Source organism: Melanerpes formicivorus, unplaced genomic scaffold (genome assembly GCF_026170545.1).
Source record: "Melanerpes formicivorus ecotype bairdi unplaced genomic scaffold, bMelFor1.0.p_v2 SCAF_667, whole genome shotgun sequence".
In the NCBI taxonomy this organism is placed as follows: Eukaryota; Metazoa; Chordata; class Aves; order Piciformes; family Picidae; genus Melanerpes; species Melanerpes formicivorus.
The window spans coordinates 1-16,075 of record NW_027143019.1 but is presented as its reverse complement, the minus strand read 5'-3'; positions in this window follow the sequence as shown (position 1 = coordinate 16,075).

The following is a 16,075-nucleotide window of genomic DNA, read 5'->3' as shown; positions in this document are numbered from 1 at the left end:
CAGGGCTGATCAAGATGGGAGGCCTCAATAAGTGCAGACTCAGCTCCTTGCCCAGCACACAGCCCCCAGCACACAGCTGCAGGCCAGCACCACAACACAGCTGCCTCCACACAGCCTCTCCCAGGCCTTGCCTAAAGCTTTCTCCCACTGCCTGCCCAGGGCTCTGCTGCCTGCAACTGCCTTTGACAGCAGATCTTGCTCTGGACCCAGCTCTCCTCCCTGGCTCTGCCCCCACCCCACACACTCTGTGCTCAGCTCTGCCCTGCACACACCTCTCTGCTGCCCACTGTCCAAGAGAAGATCATAGCAGCCCTCAGGACACACACAAAGGGAGCTTCATGATCTCTGCAGATGCAGCAAAGGGGGAAGGGACTTGGGCAGCTTCTTGCTAAACCTGTTCAGCCCTCACTGGGATGCTGGAGGAGTCTCTGGCTCCTGCCCAAACCTCACACCTCCAGCACCCTTCACACACCTGCAGCCCAAAGAGACTCAGTGGAAAGAGTTTGCCTTCCTTCTCTCCCTGACCATTTCTCTCAGCTTGCTCTTTGCAGTTCCCTGGAGCTGCCACTCCACATCCCCAAGAGAAAAGGTTTGGTGGGAGGGCACAGTGCCCATGGGCTGCTGTTCATCTCCCAGCTGACACAGGCAGAGCTGCAGCACAATTCACTCCTTTCACCTCCTCAAATGCTGCCAGATTCTGCCATTCCCTGCACACACATTTGCCACCTGGGCCCTGCATCCTCTCCCCTTTTTTGGGGGACAAGGCCTAATTCCTGCCTGACCATTCTCAGGCCTTTCCCTCATTCCCAGCTCATCCATGTCCCTACTGCCTTGGCTGTCCCATGGCCCTGTGTCCCCCACCTCCACTGCAGCTGGAAGGGTGGAGTGGGAAATGCTGTGGCTGAGGAAGCATCTAAGGAACTGGGCTGAAAGCAGCAGCACAAGGAAGGAAGGGGCCTGAGACTAAAGGCTGGGATCAGCTGGAGGGCTGAAAGAACAGCACCAAGCCAAGGGGGAGTTACAGATGAGGGCTGGGGAGGGACCCTGCAGTCACCTCATGCAGAAACTGATGAGAGGAAGGGGGACAGAGAGGGAGTGAGACCTCAGGTGACTCCTGCCATGGGAGATGGCTGGGCTGTGTGGCTAGGAGCCCTGAGTGCCTGCTTGGGCTGTGCTGGATGTCAGGAGGGGTCAGGGGACTGTCCTGAGCCAGGCAGGGTTTGGGGCTTTGAGCTTCTGGGGTCAGCTGCTGCCAGCACCATTGGAGGCAGGAGCCAGGCAGAGCCACACAGCTGCTGAACTAAGCTCTCCCACCCCCTGCAGCCTTCACCCTCCATCTCTCCATCCATTGCTCCATCTCCACTCACTTGCTGCCCTCTCAAAATCCCCACGACCCCACCAAGTCCCCAGGGCTGATCTTCACAGCCAGTAGGGCCCTACAGAAACCCCTGGATGAGAGCGTGGAGGAGAATCCCTGTGGTGGGTGGAAGGCACTGGGATGTCTTACACCAGAGAGTAGAGACCTCCAGAAGGGACAGCAGAGTCCACAGCTACACCACAAAGTGTCATCTAGCTTAGTTCATTCCCACAAGGCCTGCACCCACTCTCTACAAAGGAACAGCACAGGCTCTCCAGTCTCCTTTGCCCTTCCTCTCTGCTCCCAGCAACATCTTCTGGGATCTCTCTCTGCAGAGGAGCTTTGAGGCCTTGGCAATGCTGCCAACTGCGGCCTGCAGCGGCCTGGCTCACCTGGGAGCTGCCTACCAGAATCTGTAACTGCATCTCTTGGGGATGGGGGGAGGAGGGGCAGAGAGCCATGGGGGAGGGGGAAGGCATTTGGGGCCTGGGCTTCTGGCCTGCTTTGGTGCAGCTCTGGAGGAAGCTTTGGCCTAGGGTGGTTGCTTGGCTCCCGTGGCCCAGGCACACTATGGATTGTTGTGGATTGGATGCTCTGCACTGTAGGATGCAGCTCTGAACAACACAGCCATGGAAACTGCCCAATTCTATCCAACCCTCTGGCCACAGCTTGGCATCAGCTCCTTTCACAAGGCTCAAAGATTGCCTCTCTGCATCCTGAAACCTAAGACAATACCCTGCAGAACAAGTTGGAGGAGCTCAAGGGGACAAGCTGCAGATGGGGCCCAGGGCAACCTCCTGAGCTTCAACAAGAGCAAGGGCAGGGTCCTGCCCCTGGCCTGGCACAATAGAAGCTGGACAGGAACAGACAGGGGGAGCCTGCAGCCCACAAGGCCAAGGGCAGCACCAAAAGCAGCATAGCCAGAGATGGACAGAGGCCATCCTGGCACTTGGCTCTGCTGAGACTTCACCTGCAGCACTGCAGCCAGCTCTGTAGCCATCAACACAGGAAGGACAGAGACCTGATGGAGAGGGCCCAGAGGAGGGACACAAAAATGATCAGGGGCTTGGAGCAGCTCTGCTACCAGGACAGGCTGAGGGAGCTGGGGGTGATCAGCCTGGAGAAGAGAAGAGAAGGCTCTGGGGAGAGATAAGAGTGACCTTCTGGTACCTGAAGGGGACTACAAGAAGGCTGCAGAGGGACTCCTTGCAAAGCCTGCAGGGACAGCACCAGAGGCAATGGCTTCAAACTAGAGCAGAGCAGATTGAGATTGGAGGTGAGGAACAAGTTCTGCACCAGGAGGCTGCTGGAACACTGCAACAGGTTGCCCAGGGAGGGGCTTGAGGTCCCAGCCCTGGAGAGGTTCAAGGTCAGGCTGGACAGGGCTCTGGGCAGCCTGAGCTAGTGCAGGATGTCCCTGCTGACTGCAGAGGGGCTTCGACTGCAGCACCTTTGCAGCTCCCTGACAACCCAAACCACTCCAGGATTCTAGGAGTCTAAGTGCAGCCTCCAGGGAGAGGAGGAAAAAGATGAGGCAGAGGAGGACAAGGAAGAGGACAAGGAGGAGGAGAACCAAAATCCCTTCCAAACTCCTCCAAACCTCTGCGAAATTCCTGGAAAGCTCTTCCAGCTCTGCAGAGTTCATTCTGAAGAGAGCTGAGGGAGTTGCTAGGCTCAGGGATGTCTTGCACACTCTGCACAAATGCTCCAGAAGCTTTCCAAGTGCCCTCAAAACCAGCAGCACAGCTCTGCTGCCACACAATGCCAGGCTGCAAGGGACCCCAAGGCTCAGCTGCTCCAACCTTGCCAGCTGACACTGGCCTGGAAAGGAGCTGGCCCAGCCCCCTGCCAAGCTGAGCCTTCCAACTCTGCCCTGCAGGGCAATCCACCACTGCCCTGGGGAGATGATTCCAATGGCTGACTGGCAGGGAAAAGCTTTTGCCTCTGCAGGGCACTGTGCCACTTCAGCTCAACTCTTGCACCTCAGAGCCATCCCCTAAGCTCTAGAACCAGTTCCCAAGCCCAGAGCCTGACCCCCGAGCTCAAGAAGCAGCCCCCGAGCCCAGAGCCAGCCCCTGAGCCCAGCACCAGCCCCTGAGCTCAAGAACCAGCAGCGAACATCAGAACCACTTCCCAAGCTCAAGTACCAAGCCCAAAGCTCAGTGCCAGCCCCCAAACTCACACTCAAATCTAACGTGCAGACTCAGCTCCTGGGCTCAGAGTGAGGAACTAAGCTCAGAACCACTTCCCAAGCTCAACAACCAGACCCCAAGCTCAGCACAAGCCCCTGAGCTTGAGAACCAGCAATTAAGGTCAGAAACCCTTCCCAAGTTCTAAGCCAGCTCCCAAGCTCAGCGCCAGCAACTAAGGTCACAACCACTTCCCAAGCTCGAGAACCAATCTCCAAGCTCAGTGGCAGCCCCAGAGATTAAAAACCATCCCCTGAGCCCAGAGCCAGTCCCCAAACCCAAGAAGCAGCCCTGAGCTTAGGGAACAAGTTCCTGAGCTCAGACCCAGACCCCAAGCTCTCGAACCAGCAAGCAAAGTTAGAACTACTTCCCAAGCTCAAGAACCAACCCCCAAGCCCAGAGCCTGACCCCTGAACCCAAAACCAGCAAGTAAGGTCAGAACCAATTTCCTTAGCTCAAGAACCACTTCCCAAGCTCAGAACCAGCCTTCAAGCCCAGCACCAGCCTGCAACCTCAAGAGCCAGCAACTAAGGTCAGAACCACTTCCCAGCTCAAGAGCCAGCAACTAAGGTCAGAACAACTTCTCAAGATCAAGAACCAGCCCACCAGCCCCCAAGCTCACACTCAAATCTAACATGCAGACTCAGCTCCTGGGCTCAGAGCCAGCAACTAAGCTCAGATCCACTTCCCAAGCTCAACAGCCAGCCCCTGAGCTCAGTGCCAGCCCCCAAGCTTAAGAACCAGCACCTAAGGTCAGAACTACTTCCCAAGCTCAGAACTAGCCCCTGAGCTCTAGAGCCAGCCACTAAGGGCAGAAGCACTTCCCAAGCTCCAGAACCAGCCCCCGAGCCCAGAGCCAGTCCCCAAGCCCAAGAAGCAGCCCTGAGCTTAGGGAACAATCTCCTGAGCTCAGACCCAGACCCCAAGCCCAGAACTACTTCCTGAGCTCAGAGCCAGCCCCTGAGCTCTAAAACCAGCAACCAAGGTCAGAACTACTTCCCAAGCTCAAGAACCAACCCCCAAGCCCAGAACCACTTCCTGAGCTCAGATGCAGGTCCCAAGCCCAGCGCCTGACCCCCAAGCTCAAGAGCCAGTAACTAAGGTCAGAACCAACCCCCAAGTTCAGAACCAATTTCCTTAGCTCAAGAACCACTTCCCAAGCCCAGAGCCAGCCCTCAAGCCCAGAACCAGCCTGTGAGCTCAAGAGCCAGCAACTAAGGTCAGAAGCACTTCCCAGCTTGAGAACCAGCCCCTGAGCTCAGTGCCAGGCCCTGAGCTCAGGAGCCAGCCCCTGAGCCAAGAGCCTGATCCCTGAGCTCAAGAAACAGACCCCAAGCTCAGGGCCAGCTCCTAAGCTCTAGAACCAGCAATTAAGGTCAGAAAAACTTCTCCAGATCAAGAACCAGCCCGCCAGCCCCCAAGCTCACACTCAAATCTAACATGCAGACTCAGCTCCTGGGCTCAAAGCCAGCAACTAAGGTCAGAACCACTTCCCAAGCTCAAGAACCAGCTCCCATGCTCAGAAGCTGCCCCCTAGCTCAAGAATCAGCCACCAAGCTCAGACCCAGCCCCCAAGCCCGAGAGCCTGCCACTAAGGCCAGAACCACTTCCCAAGGTCACAGCCAGTCCCTGTGTGCAAACACCAGCCCCCAGCTCAGTGCCAGCAACTAAGGTCAGAACCACATCCCAAGCCCAGAGCCAGCCCCCGAGCCTAGAGCTCAAGAACAACATCCCGAGCCCAGCCCCAGGCCCTGAGCTTGAGAACCAGCAACTAAGGTCAGAAGTCATTCCCAAGGTCAGAGCCAGCCCCCAAGCTTAAAACGCAGCAGCCAAGCCCAGAACCACTTCCCTAGCCCAGAGCCAGCCCCCAAGCCCAAGAACCAGCAACTAAGACCCGAACCACTTCTCGAGCTTAACAACCAGACCCCGAGCTCACGCTCAAATAAAAAGTGCAGACTCAGCTCCCAAGCTCAGAATCAGCTCCCAAGCTCAGGAATCATCAGCCAACACCACACCCAGCCCCCAAACTCAGACCCACACCCAAGCTCAAGACCCAGCTCCCAAGCTCTTGGGGGCACCAGAGCTGCACACAGCACTCCAGCAGCTCCAAAGTTCAGAACAGGTCCTCAAGGTCAGGCTCAGATCAAAAGTGCAGACCCAGATCCCAAGCTCAGATGCAGCTCCCAAGCAAAGAACCAGCAAACAACCTCAAACCCAGGCCCCAGGCTCAGAGCCAGTTTCACAACTTTGCTTATTTCAAGTTCCCTTCATTGCACTTCTGCTAAGTGTCCATATTGAAGCAGTCAGAGAATGCTTTGGCCTAGAAGGGACCCCAAAGAGCAGACAGCTCCAACCCCCTGCCATGCCCACAGACACCTTCCACCACACCAGGCTGCTCAAGCCCTCATCCAACCTCACCCTCAGCACCTCCAGGGAGGGGGCAGCCAGCACCTCCCTGGCCAACCTGCTCCAGGCTCTCACCACCCCAGCTCCAAACTATTTCCTCCCAAGCTCCACTCCAAATCTGCCTTCCTCAACATTAAATCCAGTCCCCCTCAGCCCATCACTCCCAGCCCCTCACCAAAGTCCCTCCACAGCTCCCCTGCAGACCCCAACAGCTACCACAAGGCTGCTCCAACCTCTCCCCACAGCCTTCTCCTCTCCACCCTCCACAGACACAAGACTCGCAGACCACCCCCACAGGGGAGCTGCCACAGCCCTCCCACCACCCCCATGACCTCCTACACACCCCCTCCAATAGCTCAACCTCCTGCCCCTCTTGGGGGCACCACAGCTGCACACAGCACTCCAGCTGGCAGCACACAATGCTGCCAGCACAAAAACCATTGCAGCAAAAGCCTCAACCTGTGCTCAGCTGCCAAAACCAAAGGGACCTCAACTTGGCCACAAGAGAAAGGACCAAACTCAGCCAAGACAGTGATCCAACACCCAAGGCTGCACAAAACAACCAGCAACAGCTTCCAGCAACAGCACACCTGCAGCTGGGCTGCAAAGCTCTACAGGAGAAAACCACTCCAGAAGGGCTCCAGGGCCCCACGGATTGCAAAGCCCAGGCTCTCACTCTCCTCCTGCACAAGGAAAGCTTCACTTGCCCACAAGAAGCCAAACACTTCCCCACACCAAGCCATCCACACCACTTGACTTTCAACCTCCTTCAAGCCCTTGCCTGGCAGCAGCACTTCCTCAGCCCACAGCTCCAGCAACACCACAAGGCCTTGAAGGCTCTCCTGCACTCCACACCTCTCAGCCACACCCACACCCCTTGGCCACCCACAACCCAACAAGCTTCCTGCTCACCACTTCTCTTGCCAAGCCTCACCTCCCTTGGGCCCTCTCAGCACACCACCAACTGACCCCAGAAGGCTCCAGCTGACAGCACTGCTTGCAAGAATCCCAGGCACTTCCAAGGGCAGACTATGAGCCCAGAGGCAAAACCCAAACCTTTCCCCTCTCCACAGGACTCTCTCCCATTTCCCATTCTTCCCAGCACCTCCAGCACCTCAGATGCTTTGCTCTGGGGCAGCTTCCTCACACAGCCACACAATTGCCTGGCCTGCAAAAGACCTCTCTCAGCACTGAGGCCAACTGCCAGCCCCAACACCACCAGGGACACCAAACCATGGCCCCATGGCCACACCTTGCTGCAACACCTCCAGCCATGGCCACTCCACTGCCTCCCTGGGCAGCCTCTGCCAGGCCCTGACCACTCTGGCACCAAACTCGTTCCTCCTCCTCTCCAACCTAAGCCTCCCCTGCCACAATTTCAGGACACTTCCTCTCATCCTAGCACCTGAGACTAGGCACAAGAGCCCAACCCCCACCTCACTGCAGCCTCCTTGCAGGCAGCTCCAGAGGCCAAGAGGTCTCCCCTCAGCCTCCTCTTCTCCACACTAAACACCCACAGCTCCCTCACCTGCTCCTCTCAGCCCTGCTCTCCAGACCCTTCCCCAGCTCTCTTGCTCTTCTCTGCACCTGCTCCAGACCCTCAAAATCCTTCTTGGAGTCTGGGGCCCAAAACCGACCCCAGCATTCCAGGGGTGGCCTCCCCAGGGCCCAGGACAGGAGGACAATCCCTGCCCTGGCCCTGCTGGACACAGCACTGCTGAGACTTGCAGAGCACTGCAATTGCTTTGCTAACTTGCAGCAATCATTTCCTTCCCTTCCCAGCTCATTGCACAGCAAAGAGCAGCAAGGGAATTGCTTTGGCTTCTGCTGAAGCTCCTCCAAGGAAGCTGCAGGACTTCTCACCAACAAAACCATCAAGAACAGGATGCCCCCAGCCCAAGCCAAACCTTTCAGTCCAAGTCCATGCACTTCCTCAGCCACAAGCAGACACTCAACAGCTCAGCCTCATTTGGCTGCCTGCCAGCAAGCATTTCCCCAGAGGCAGAGCAGTTGCAGCACAGCAGTCTGCTTCTGACCATGCTTCCTGCCAGCACAGCTGACAAAAGCTCTGCACAGCTCTCAGCCTGCAGCCACACAGCAAAAGCTCCTCCTGCCCTGAGCCTTTCTGTGCTCAGGAGGCCTGGAGAGAAACTGAGAATCACTCTGCAACCCCCCAGGGAATCTTTGTGCCTCAAGAGATTGCAGAGCACAGAGGGCTTGGAGGGGTGTTCTGGGCAGGGGGGCTGTGGGTTTGGGGTGGTTCTGACACCTCTCTGCCCAGCTCTGCAGAAGGCCCAGCACCAGAGGCAGGCATTTTGCTGCCAGCCCAAGGGCTGAGGCAGGAGCACCCCTGGCTGCTGGCCCAGCACAGCCAGATGCAGGCCCTGGCATTCTGGGGCGGGATAAAGCCCTGAACCCCCCAAGCAGCCTCCCCCAACTCCCTGTACCACCCCAGGCAGCCCATGCTGCACCCTGCTAAAAGCACTAGGAGCCAGAGTCCAGCCCAAAATGTCCCCAGGGAAACCACAACAGCAGCCTGAGAGTTCAAAATGCCTCCCTGGCACCCTCAGTTACCTCCCTGCACCCCAAAGCTCTCCCAAAGGAACCAACAATGGTCCCAAACACCCAGGCAGCAGGAAAGGACTCCCCCACCCCCAAGGGACCCAGCACTGGGGGGTGTGGGGGGAGTGTAGAGGGATTCTGGGGGTCAGGGCCCATGGCAGTGCCATTTGGGACCCTGCCTGACCTGGGGGCAAAGAAGACTTAGGGGGGCAGCAATATTTGGGGACCCTCCTGTTCTTCCCTCCCCACTCCAGCTGGGCACTCCTCCAGTACCACCCAAGGTCGGGACCCCATTGCCCTGGGGGTACCCCCCCACACCTCCAGGCCTCCTCTCACCAGTAGCCTTTCTCTCCAAATGGGGGCTCCTGCCCAGGAGGCCACCCCAGCCCCAAGCCCTGGGCTCAGAGACCAGGCCAGGCCAGGCTCTGAGGTGCTTTATGGCCAAGCCAAGCTGAGTCCAGCACCAAGCCACTGCTGCACCCCCCTGGACTCTTCCTTGGACCCCCCAGCAAGGGCAGCGCTCAAGGAGGTGTCCTGCAGAGTGTGCAGGGATGAGAGCAGCTGAGGAGAGAGGGGAGAAGGCAAAGAGAGGGCAGAGAATGACCAGCAGAGAGCTCAGCACCACCCCAGGCTCCCATCCAGGCTGCCAAGGTGCTGCTGGGCACCCACCGGGCTTGGCTGGGGGCAGGGCACCACTGCCAGCTGCAAGTAGCCAAAGGGGCAAGCTGGGCACACTGGGCATAGAGGCTTAGCTTCCTGAGAGCAGGGACAAAAGGCAGAGCCCAGCTGGGGTCAGAGAGAGGCCTGCAGAGAGATGGACACAGCCCTGTGCCCGAGGGCAGGCAGAGGCACCCCTGGCACAAGGGCACAGCAGAGCCCCACAGGAAGGGGCTGGGGGGCACAGAGGCCTTGGATGCCACCACCCCCAGCACAGCCAAACCGCCCCACAGCTGACACCAGCCCCAGGCGCTCCCAAGCTCAGGCTCAGCACAGCACCCACGCCTGACACCCCCACGGCACCCAGCACACAGCCTGCCCACAGCTCCCCCCCGCGCCTGGCCCTCAGCCCAGCCGCTGCCCTTCAGCACAGCAGCCGCCCGGCACCTGCCACCACAAAGCCTCCAAACCCCCAGGGCTCCCCCACACACCCCCACAGCAGCCTCTGCTGCAAGCCACACCCCACGCTCACCACCACCTCTCCTGCACACAGCAGCCCCCACAGCGCCGCTGCCACCTGAGCTCTGCTGCCAGCCCAGCCCCCAGCACAGGGACACAGGGACACAGGGCCAGGGACAGCCCCTGCAGCCCACCAATGGCTCCGCCTGCAACACAGCAGCAGCCAAAGGGGGCCTGCAGCTGCCCCCACCAGGGGGAGGCAGCAGCACAGCACCACAAGGAACCCCCAAACACACCCACCCCGACCCCACCCCACCCACGCACCCACAACCCCACACACCCTCCCCAGCACTCCCCACACCACTCCCAACACCACACACCCCCACAGCTCCCCACACACTGCCCACAGACACACACAGCTCCCCACAACCGCACCCACCCCCTCGCACCACCCCACCACTCCCCACTCCAAGCCTCACCACCCCGACCCACACCACACCCACACACAGCCTCCCCCACCACCACCAACTCCTACCCCCAAACCCACACAGCCCCACGGGCTCCTCACCAGCCCCTCACACGCCCCTCTCCGACCCCAAGCCCCCACCCAACCTCACACACGCCCCCCACAACTCCACAGCCCCCAACAACCACCCCCCACAGCCCCACCCACACCAGCCCCACACCTCACCGAGCCCTCCTCAAGCCCAGCTCCAGGACACAGCCCTCAGCCCCAGGCCATCCCAATGCCAACCCCACCAGCCGCTCCCCCAAGCCCCAAGGGATCCCCACCCCAGCAGCCCCCACTCTGCCCCGCGCCTGCCCACACCTACCCCACAGCCCAGGCCAAAGGGGCGCACAGCAGCAGGAAGAGGAAGGACGAAGAGCTCGGAGCAGAGGCAGCTGCCGACTGCCGTCCCCTGCAGCCTCCTGGCAGCCTGGGCGAGCAGAGAGCGATGCAATGGAGGCCCCGAACCGCCCACGTTGCAGCCCAGCCCAGCCGGGGGCTGGGGCCGCAGAGGAAGCCCCGCCCACGGCCGGGCAGCCGCAGCCAATCACAGACGCCGGATTACCCCAACCACGCCTCCAAATCCCAGCGGGGAGCTGTGGCCCTGGCTCCGCGCGGGGCATGCCGGGAGGTGCAGCTCTCAGCCAGGGCGGCGCCGTCTGGGCTGAGCTGCGCTGCGGGGGCAGGGCTGGGGCACAGCAGCTCCGCAACAGCTCTGACCCAGCAGCTGCGCACAGCTCCCAGGAGCTTTGGCTCAGCTCGGAAAGCTTGCGCAGCGGTTTCCAGGAGCTCTGCAGAGCTTCGGAGGAGTTTTTTCGCTGAGGATTCTCTGCAGGGTTGGGAACCCAAAACCTCCTCCCAGCCTCTCCCAAACTCTTGCAAAGAGATTTCGATGCCTCCCGAGGGGGCTTGGGGCAGCTCCAGGGGATCTGAACGGCTGGGGAAGAGTTTTTCTGTCACCTTCCAGAGTTTCCAGCAGGTGCTGAGGACTTTTCCGGCAGCTTTCAGCCTTTTGCAGCATTTCTGAAGGATGTTGAAGACGGCAAGAAGCCAGAGCCTGGCTGAGAGCTCTGCAGAATCAGTTTGCAGGAGCTTGGCAGCCATGGGGATGAGGTTCTGGAATTGGTTTGGGTTCGTTTTGGCACTTTTAATCATTTCCCGAAGCTCTGTGGATTATTTCCAGCCCCTTTTCCTTCCTTTTGAAGCTATTTTCCTCATTTTGGGCTGATTTTAATGGGGTTTGGGGAGACTATGCTTAGCCTCAGGCATTTTGAATGACTTCTGAGGATAGCTTGAGTATTTTAATCTCCTTTTTCATGATTACTAAGGACATTTTGATCATTTTCAGGCCTTTTCAATGATTTTTTGAGATATTTAGACCATTTTGGGGTTTTTCTAATTATTTTTGAGGTATTTTCATTATTCCCAGGCCCTTTCAATTATTTTTGAAGTATCTTTATTCATTCCAGATACTTTTAGTGAGTTTTGAAGACATTTTGATTATTTTTGTCCACATTTGATTTTTTTTACAAGATTTTGATTCTTTTCAGGCCCTTTGAATGATCTTCAGAGAGATTTGGATCATTTTTAAGCCATTTTTTTACAAAGCATTTTGAGTGCCCAAGAAAACTCCTTAAAATCCTCAAGTCTTCAAACAGAGCTTTTGAAGCATCTTTAGGGAGGTTTAGGAGGTTCTAATAGTTTGGGAAATGTTAAAATCTTCTCCAAGTGCTGAAACAGGAATCCAGAGGCACAAAGCTGTCAGCTCCCTTGAGCTGCAGCTATAGAATTTGGGGGGTTTGAGAGGTGAAGCATCAGGACTGTGGAACCTGCTGCTCCTGGCAGAGTTGATACAATCAGAGAAGAGTTTGGGTTGGGAAACCCCCAAATTCAGCTGGCAGCTGTGGGCAGGAGGAACATTGCCCTGCTTGAAGCAGAGCCTTTGAAGTGCAGCTGAGGGTTCAGAGCTGCCTTAGGAGGAGACTTGAGCCCTGGGGATGTATCCCAATGGGAGTTGTGTTCTCAGCCCCTGAGTGCTGCTGGTTTGCCACAGGGTTTCACAGACAGACTCACTAAGGTTGGAAAAGACCTCCAAGATCATCAAGTCCAACCTTCTACCCACATCTCCATGACCACCAGACCATGGCCCAGAGTGCCACCTCTACTCATGTCTTGAATACATCCAGGGACAGTGACTCTCCCACCCCCCTGGGCAGCCTGCTCCAATGCCTGAGCACTCTTGAAGCAAAGAGATTTTTCCTCCTCTCCAACCTAAATCTCCCCTGGTACAACTTCAGGGCATTTCCTCTTGTCCTGTCATTGGTTACTTGGGAGAAGAGGCCAATATTGGCTTCACTCTGATCTCCTTTCAGGTCCATGTAGAGATCAATGAGGTCTCCTCTCATTCTTCTCTTCTTCACAATAAGCAATCCCAGCTCCCTCAGCCTCTCCTCACCAGACCTGCTCTCCAATCTCCTCACCAGCTTTGCTGCCCTTCTCTCTCCCTGCTCCAGCACCTCAGTGACTTTCTCACACTGTGATGCCCAAAGCCAAACACAGCACTTGAGATGCAGTCTCCCCAGTGCTGGGGCCAGAGAGACAATCACTTCCTGCTGGTCACAGCCCTTCTGATCCAGGCCAGGATGGTGGAGGTCTTCCTAACCACCTGGGTGCACCCTGGCTCATGCTCAGCTGGCTGTCTGCCAACACCCCCAGGCCCTTTTCTGCTGGGCAGTTTCCAGCCACGCTGCCCCAAGCCTGCAGCCTTCACGGGGTGGTTGTGATGCTAGCACAAGAGCCAGTGCTTGGCCTTGTTAAACCTTCTGGAACTGACCTGAGCCCAGCAGCCCAACCTCTCCAGACCTCTCTGCAGAGGCTTCCTACCCTGCAGCAGATCAACACTCCCACTTCATGTTGTCTGCACCTTGCTCACTCTTTAATTGCTTGCTGTTGATGTGGCAGAAGATGCAGTCAGAAATCACCTGAAGTGCCACCACCATCAGGGTTTGTCTGGTGAACATTGAAAGGCTTAGAAAATACAGACCAGGGGGAAAAAAAACCCAAACCAACAAGAACACACCTAACAAACACTAAGGTGAGCATTAAAACTCCAGCTGAGTTATAGCCACCCTGGGTTTCAAATGTTTCCATGAGCAACCATAGAATCGGTTCTGGGAGCTCTGTGCTTTGCCTTGGCAGGGAGGGGAGGGAGACAAATATCTGCTGCTCAGCACTGACTAGGTCCAGCCCATGGCTGTGGTCAGAGCATCATAGTATCAGTCAGGGTTGGGAGGGACCACAAGGATCATCTAGTTCCAACCCCCCTGCCATGGGCAGGGACACCCCACACTAGATCAGCCTGGCCAGAGCCTCATCCAGCCTGGGCTTAAACACCTCCAGGGACAGGGCCCCAACCACCTCCCTGGACAACCCATTCCAGGGCTTCACCACTCTCATGGGGAAGAACTTCCTCCTCACCTCCAGCCTGAATCTCCCCACCTCCAGCTTCATTCCATTCCCCCTAGTCCTATCACTGCCTGAGATCCTGAGCAGTCCCTCCCCAGCCTTCCTGGAGCCCCCTTCAGATACTGGAAGGCCACAATGAGGTCACCTGGGAGCCTTCTCTTCTGCAGACTGAACAGCCCCCAACTCCTTCAGTCTGTCCTCACAGGAGAGGTGCTCCAGCCCTCTGCTCATCCTCGTGGCCCTTCTCTGGACACCTTCCAGCACCTCCAGATCCCTCTTGTAATAGGGGCTCCAGAACTGGAGGCAGTACTCCAGGTGGGGTCTCACCAGAGCTGAGCAGAGGGGGAGGATCACCTCCCTTGCCCTGCTGGCCACACTTCTCCTGCTGCAGCCCAGGAGCTGATTGGCTTTGTGGGCTGCAAGTGCACACTGAGAGCTCCTGGTGAGCTTCTCCTCCCCCAGCACCCCCAAGTCTCTCTCCTCAGGGCTGCTTTCCAGCCAGTCACTGCCCAGCCTGGATTTGTGCCTGGGATTGCCTCGACCCAGCTGCAGGACCCTGCCCTTGCTCTTGTTGAACCTCCTGAGGTTGGCTTGTGCCCACCTCTCCAGCCTGTCCAGGTCCCTCTGGATGGCCTCCCTTCCCTCCAGCCTGTCTGCTGCACCACACAGCTTGGTGTCAGACAGCTTGGGGTCATTGCATCATAGACTGCTGGGATGGTAGGGGCTGGAAAGGAGCTCTGGAGAGGAGGTTCAATCCCCCTGCCAGAGCAGGATCCCCTGGGGCAGGTCCCACAGGAACACATCCGGCTGGCTCTGGAAGCTCTCCAGCAAGGGGCACTGCAGGGCCTCTCTGGGCAGCCTGCTGCAGGGCTCCAGCACCCTTCCAGCCAAGAAGTTTCTCCCCATGGTGAGGTGGAGCTTGCTGTGTCCCAGCCTGTATCCATTGCCCCTTGTCCTGTCCCAGGACACCATTCCAGAGAGCCTGGCACCACCTTCTTGACAGCCAGCTGGATGTTTTTGCAGGCCTGGCCCTTCCCAGCCTAAAGGAGTAAGAATCAGAGAGTGCCTGTGGCTGGAGAAGACCTTTCAGGTGCAGGTCAGCCATGCCCTGACCCTGGCACTGTGCCAGAGCTGAGGAGCTCCTTTGGTCAATAGTATTTTGCTGTGGGCTGAGGACCAGAGAGATGATTCCTCCAGCAGTGGCAGAGAGCAGCAAGGGGCTGGGCAGTGGCCAGAGGGTGGTCACAGGCCATGGTGAATTGTTCTGCCATCCCATAATCCCTGCAGCTGCCCTGGAAGCAGAATGCAGAGCCAGCTCCTCCCCTCTGCTCCCTCATCTGTCCCCAGGGCGGGTGGCAGCTGTTGGCTCTCCTGGTTGGAGGGGGGAGAGGAGGGGGGAGAGGAGGGGGGAGAGGGAGGGGGGGAGAGGAGGGGGGAGAGGAGGGGGGAGAGGAGGGGGTGAGAGGAGGGGGGAGAGGAGGGGGGAGAGGAGGGGGTGAGAGGAGGGGGGAGAGGAGGGGGGAGAGGAGGGGGGAGAGGAGGGGGGAGAGGAGGGGGGAGAGGAGGGGGGAGAGAGGGGGGGAGAGGAGGGGGGAGAGGAGGGGGGAGAGGAGGGGGGAGAGGAGGGGGGAGAGGAGGGGGGAGAGGAGGGGGGAGAGGAGGGGGGAGAGGAGGGGGGAGAGGAGGGGGGAGAGGAGGGGGGAGAGGAGGGGGGAGAGGAGGGGGGAGAGGAGGGGGGAGAGGAGGGGGGAGAGGAGGGGGGAGAGGAGGGGGGGAGAGGAGGGGGGAGAGGAGGGGGGAGAGGAGGGGGGAGAGGAGGGGGGAGAGGAGGGGGGAGAGGAGGGGGGAGAGGAGGGGGGAGAGGAGGGGGGAGAGGAGGGGGGAGAGGAGGGGGGAGAGGAGGGGGGAGAGGAGGGGGGAGAGGAGGGGGGAGAGGAGGGGGGAGAGGAGGGGGGGAGAGGAGGGGGGAGAGGAGGGGGGGAGAGGAGGGGGGAGAGGAGGGGGGGAGAGGAGGGGGGAGAGGAGGGGGGAGAGGAGGGGGGAGAGGAGGGGGGAGAGGAGGGGGGAGAGGAGGGGGGGAGAGGAGGGGGGAGAGGAGGGGGGAGAGGAGGGGGGAGAGGAGGGGGGAGAGGAGGGGGGAGAGGAGGGGGGAGAGGAGAGGATTAACCAGGTTGGAAGAGCCCTTTGAGATCATCAAGTCCAACCTCTCACCCAGCACCATCTGATCAACTAAACCATGGCACCAAGTGCCTCATCCAGGCTCTTCCTAAGCACCTCCAGGGATGGAGACTCCACCACCTCCCTGGGCAGCACATTCCCATGGCCAATCTCTCTCTCTATGAAGAACTTCTTCCTAACATCCAGCCTAAACCTCCCCTGGCACAGCTTGAGACTGTGTCCTCTTGTTCTGGTGCTGCTTGTCTGGGAGAAGAGACCAACCCCCACCTGGCTCCAGCCTCCCTTCAGGGAGTT